The 5939-nt window shown below is 45.9% G+C and overlaps 1 long non-coding RNA gene across 1 annotated transcript; it reads left to right on the top strand.

Moving 5' to 3' along the window:
• Positions 1–2376: 2376 nt before the first annotated feature.
• Positions 2377–5685, top strand: LOC140216794 (uncharacterized). Its single transcript, XR_011893481.1, has 2 exons — positions 2377–2555; positions 5595–5685. It is a non-coding gene; the product is annotated as an uncharacterized lncRNA (long non-coding RNA).
• The last annotated feature ends 254 nt before the right edge of the window (positions 5686–5939 follow it).

Below are 5939 nucleotides of genomic sequence, written 5' to 3' on the forward strand. Positions count from 1 at the left end.
TCTTTTGAGGGATAATGGCAACCTGCTGTTCATGACCTGAGAATAGCTGCCAAACGCACCCCAGCCCATTCTTATTCTTCTGATTATTTCAAGTTCAAGTTCACGTTCAAGTTTTATTCTTCTTCTAGTACAGACTAGAAACGTCCTCCCGGGCTAAAAGCTGCCGTCAGCAGCTTGACTGGACCCAGGAGGCGTTATACATGGCAGCGCGATAACAGTAACCTTTTTGGTACAAAAAACTTAAGCAGAAGTTTACTAAACATAAAATTGAAAACTCAGATACATGCTTATGAAAGGATATGTAAGAAACAACAAGACATTCTTGTACAAATAAAACAAAAAGGCAAAAAAGAAGAAAAGAAAAACCACTCTCATGATCCGGATCAGCAGTCACTACCTGTCCTAAGTAGGTGTACTCCCTTACCACTTCTAGTGCCTCGCTACCTATCGTAAAGTGCTGTTCCCTTCCGAGACTGTTAAACATTACTTTAGTTTTCTGGAGATTAATTTTTAGACCCACCCTTCGGCTTTGCCTCTCCAGGTCAGTGAGCATGCATCGCAGTTGGTCCTCTGAGTTACTAAGCAAGGCAATATCAACAGCGAATCGCAAGTTACTAAGGTATTCTCCATTTACTCTTATCCCCATTTCTTCCCAATCCAGGTCTCTGAATACCTCCTGTAAACACGCTGTGCATAGCATTGGAGAGATCGGATCTCCCTGCCTGACGCCTTTATTGGGATTTTGTTGCTTTCTTTATGGATGACTACGGTGGCTGTGGAGCCGCTATAGATATCTTTCAGTATTTTGCATACGGCTCGTCTACACCCTGATTCCGTAATGCCTGCATGACTGCTGAGGTTTCGACGGAATCAAACGCTTTCTCGTAATCAATGAAAGCTATATGTAAGGGTTGGCTATATTCCGCATTTCTCTATCACCTGATTGATAGTGTGAATATGGTCTATTGTTGAGTAGCCTTTACGAAATCCTGCCTGGTCCTTTGATTGACAGACGTCTATGGCGTTCCTGCTTCTATTTGCGATTACCTTAGTAAATACTTTGTATGTAGGCAACCCTGGCATTGAAGCCGTCCATCAGTATAGTGTATTTTGTTTTGACTTGACCCATTGCCAATTCCACATCTTGACAGAGAAGCTTTCGACTTCCTGGTGATCATGACTGGATGTAGGGGCGTAGATTTGTACGACCTTCCATACGTATGTCTTATTAAGTTCCACAACAAGACCCGCCACCCTCTCGTTAATGCTATAGAATTCCTCTATGTTACCAGCTATATCATTATTAATCAGGAATCCGACTCCTAGTTCTCGTCTCCGCTAAGCCCGGGAAGCACAGGAAGCCCGCTTTTTAGCACTGTATATGCTTCTTTTGTCCTCCTAACCTCACTGAGACCTATTATATCCCATTTACTACCCTCTAATTCCTCCAATAACACTGCTACAGTCGCCTCATTGGATAACGTTCTAATGTTAAACGTTGCCAGGTTCAGATTCCAATGGCGGCCTGTCCGGAGCCAGGGATTCTTAGCACCCTCTGCTGCGTCACAGATCTCACCGCCGCCGTCGTCAGTTGCTTCGCGGCTGCTGGGGACTGAGAGGCGGGGTTTGATTGTTGTACTTATAGAGGATGTTGTGGCCAAGTACTGCACCAGGGTGGCTAATCCTGCTCTGGTGAGGGAGTGCGTTACCGGTTCTATTTACCGGAATCAGGCCGCTCGCCAGGCACGTTTTTGCAATTTTATCAACACCCGGATTTCTCTTTCTTTATCCGCTGGAAAATTGCGTGGCACCGGGATTCGAACGACGGTCCTCTTGTACGCGAGGCGGATGCTTTACCTCTACGCCACCGCTGCAACTGGACGAACGTGATGCAGCAATATTAATGCGTAGCAGTATTTCGCTAGGTGCCCGGAGTCATTTCCTGCTACGTTTCGTTCATTCTTCCGTTTCGTGTCCCCCCAAGAAACTGTACCGCCATGTAGGAATGCATACGTGAATGTCTGCGAATGCACAAAGTTCTGTACGCTTACTGCAAACCCCCGACGCGATATTTCGTCAGCGAGCATGGTAGTAATAGTTAGTACATATATTTGCCCAAACTCCGTCCTTCTCGCCTCAAACGGCTTCGTGACTTTGTAAACTCATTTGAAACAAGGCATTGTTTTAGAAATAATTAAATAAACATAATTAAAATAGCCGGGCCGGGTGATTCGAACACACGACGTCTAGCATAGAATCCCGATATTGAAAACACTATGCAACAGACGCTTCTTTTCTTTTTCTTTATTGCGACATTGAGCAGCACAATCACATAAAAAGATACCTTCGGGGCGAGTAGTCTCTAAGGAGGAGGAGGAATAAACATTTATTGATGAGACAAAAAAAAAAAAAGTGGCGGGAGGGAGCGGTGCAGGGTGGGTCCCTATTCCAAGACTCCAGTGGCCATCGCGACCCGCCCAGCTTGGTCCAAGAGGCCCTTCTGGGCCTCGAGGTCAGCAAGAGCGAGGATGGCCTCCCAGGGCTCCCTTAGCAAGGTGAGTACCAAAGGTGAATTAATGGCATGAGGTCTTTTGGCGCACTCCCATGTTACGTGAGGCAATGAAGGCCATGACCCGCACCACGGGCAAGAGTTAGTGTACAAGGTTGGGCTTATTTTATGGTATCTACCCAAATGTGGGTAGGTATCCGTCTGTATTCTTCTATATTTCTGCGCCTCCTCTACATTGAGTAGTTTGTGTGGTGGGGCGTACTGTCGCCGGGTTCTTCGCTGGTGCTCCAGTATATCGCGGACCAGTAGGCGATCGTCTTTTTCATCGTTGTGCGTATCTCCAGCTCGGTTAGTAAAGCCTCGAGCTAGAGTGTGTGCCTGTTCGTTTCCCGAGATACCCTCGTGGCCAGGACACCATAAAATTGCATGATCTTCTTTCAATGTGTCGCCTATGATCTTAAGGGCGACTTGTGGTATGTTGCCTTGTAGATACATTCTGCATGCCACTTGTGAGTCGGACATTATTAAAGCTGAGCTGTTTTGCTTTTCCTTGTATGCGATAGCGAGAGCAATCGCCGCTGCTTCCGCTGTTGCAGTGCACCTAGTGCGTATCGAGGCTGATGTGTGAAGCGTTCCGTGGCGTGTGGGTTGAACTGCCACTATTACATGTCCTTTGCTAAATCTAGCTGCATCAGTATACATTACGTCTTGATTACTGCCGAAGGTTTTCTGAAGATGTTTAGCTCTCGCTTGTCTTCTCGCTGTGTGATAAGTTTTGTTCATGTTGCGTGGGATTGGGGAGACCACTATGTGCTCGCGTATTCGATCCGGCATTGGGGTTGTTTGTTCCTTGGAGTACTGCGGTCGCAATGGGTAGCCTAAACGCGACAGAACGTTTCTACCTGTGCTTGTGAGGCATAGTCGTTCTCTTTGTGTCATAAGAACGGCTGCTCTTAACTCTTCAAATGTGTTGTATATGCCTAGAGCTTGCACCCTCTCGTTTGCCGCATTCTTAGGAAGCCCAAGGGCTGACTTATACGCGCCACGTATTAGTAGGTCGATTTCTTTGATTTCCGATGGGGTTAGCTCTTGATATGGTAGTCCGTATGTTATTTTGCTAAGAATAAAAGCCTGGACTAGTGTTATGGTTTCGTTTTCGTGGAGCCCTTTACCTTTCTTTGTAATTCTGCTTATTAGTCTAGCGATGCTCCTCGTGCTTGACTTTAGAGTCGCAATGGTGTGAGTGGCTCTTTTGTTGCTTTGTAACCATAGTCCAAGTATTCTGATCATATTTCTTTCTGGTAACGTCCGGTCACCCATAGTTAGGTGGATGCTCGGTTTGTTTCTGTAGTTACGCCCGTGGATCCGGATAAACTCAGATTTTTCCGGAGCGCATTGCATACCGTTTTGTTCTGCGAAGTCCTTCACCGAGTCGATAGCCTCCTGGATAGTTTGTTCTTTTTGCCCTAACGAGCCTTTGCAGGCCCATAACGGGATGTCGTCTGCGTAAAACGCGAAGTTGAGGTCGTTAATTTTCTCTAGTTGTCGTGCCAAGCGGTTCATTGCGACATTAGAAGTGGTGAAAGGATGGCACCCTGTGGTGTGCCTCTGTTAGGCATTGGGAGTTTGGAAGATCGAATATTTTCCATACCTATTGTGGCTTTACGTTCAGTAAGGAAAGAGCGGATGTAATTGTGGATCTTAATTCCACAGCCCATTCTTTCGAGCTCTTCAAGTATGAGGGTATGGGAGATCGTATCAAAAGCGCTTTTTAAGTCAAGCGCTGCTATGATGTTCTCTCCCCCTGTAGGGACATTTTGCAGCACGTCATCTCGTATCCTTACGAATATGTCTTGTGTAGAAAGATGTTGTCTGAAGCCGTACATGTTGTGCGAGAGAAGTTGGTGCCCTTCGATATAGCTAGTAAGCCTGATATGAAGGACCTTTTCGAAAAGTTTGCCTAAGCAGGAGGTTAGAGATACTGGCCTGAGATTCTGCAATGTTCTTGCTTTCCCCGGTTTAGGTATTAAGATGATGGCCGCTTCTTTCCATTGATTAGGAAGCTCTCCCGTTTCCCAGATTTTCTCATTGAAGTACCGGGTTAGGCGTTCCAGTTGCTGATCACTCATATTTCTTAACATAGCATTCGTGATGCCGTCCTCGCCTGGGGCTGAGTTACGTTTTAATGCTAGAGCGGCGGCATATACTTCTTGTTTTGTTATGGGTGCATCAAGCTTGGGATTGTCCATGCCTTTGTACTCTCTCTTATCGATGTTATCTCCTCCTGTCCCGATGTATCTGTCTGCCAGGGTTTGGATCAAGGATGCGTCATCCCCCTTAAATTCTCCTACCAATGTGCGTAATGCTCTAGTAGTGACTGTTTTTGTATTGTATGGATCAAGCATGCTCCGTAATATTGCCCATGTTTTGGTTGTTGAGAGCGTTCCTCGTAACGAGTCACAAAATTGTATCCAGTTGTTCGCTTGTAGTTGCCTAGCATACTCATTTGCTTGTTCTGTCAGTTGTTCTATTCTAGCTCTGAGCTTTCTGTTTAAGCGCTGTCTCTTCCATCGTTTAGTAAGACTTCGCCTGCCTTCCCACATATGGGCGAGGTGGGGATCCACTACCGGTGTTTTTTCGCTTAGCGCGACGTGCTTTGTGTTAGCTTGGTATGCCTGCATAATTTCGTCTACCCATTCTTCTATTGAATCTATTGGATGCTGAGGGATCGGGTAATGTCTATATGCAGTCCAGTCTGTAAGTTTCGCGTTTCTGAAAGGCTTTTTTAATTTGGGAGTCGTAGTGGAGTAACTTATAATATAATGGTCACTTCCCAGATTTTCATCCAGGTTCCTCCACTGTCCCTCTTTTACGTTAAATGTAAAGGTGAGGTCTGGGTACGTGTCTCCGCAGACGCTATTTCCAAGTCTTGTGGGGGCGAGGGGTAAGGTCTCTAGTTGCATGTTATATTTCTCTACTGCTTCTACTAGGTTTCTGCCCTTTTTTGTATTTGTCCTATAACCCCAATTGGTGTGGGGAGCATTAAAATCCCCGACTAAAATAAACCTGTCTTTTTTTTTTTCAGATGTCCAAGCGCCCATTCAAGCATCTCGGGAAACGCAGTCTGCCGTTCTTTCGGTGGGCTGTACACGTTGCCAATAAACGTTTTGGTTTTACTCCTTTTCGTAGTGTGTAATTCGATCAATTGGTGCTCCGTTGAGCATTGGGGATAATAGTGTTCACTGGCCGCGATATTCTTGTGCACCAGCGTCGCCACTCTAGGATACATGGGATTTTGAAAGGTGTAGTAGTCTCTAAGCTTAACTACTCCCTTTCCAACTTCCTGAAGACAGATGACGTCCGGTTGAATAATGGCGGCGTCTAAATAAGCTTGTAGCGCTGCCGCTCTTTTCTGAAAAGAGCGGCAGTT

Source organism: Dermacentor andersoni, chromosome 3, assembly GCF_023375885.2.
Source record: "Dermacentor andersoni chromosome 3, qqDerAnde1_hic_scaffold, whole genome shotgun sequence".
Lineage (NCBI taxonomy): Eukaryota > Metazoa > Arthropoda > Arachnida > Ixodida > Ixodidae > Dermacentor > Dermacentor andersoni.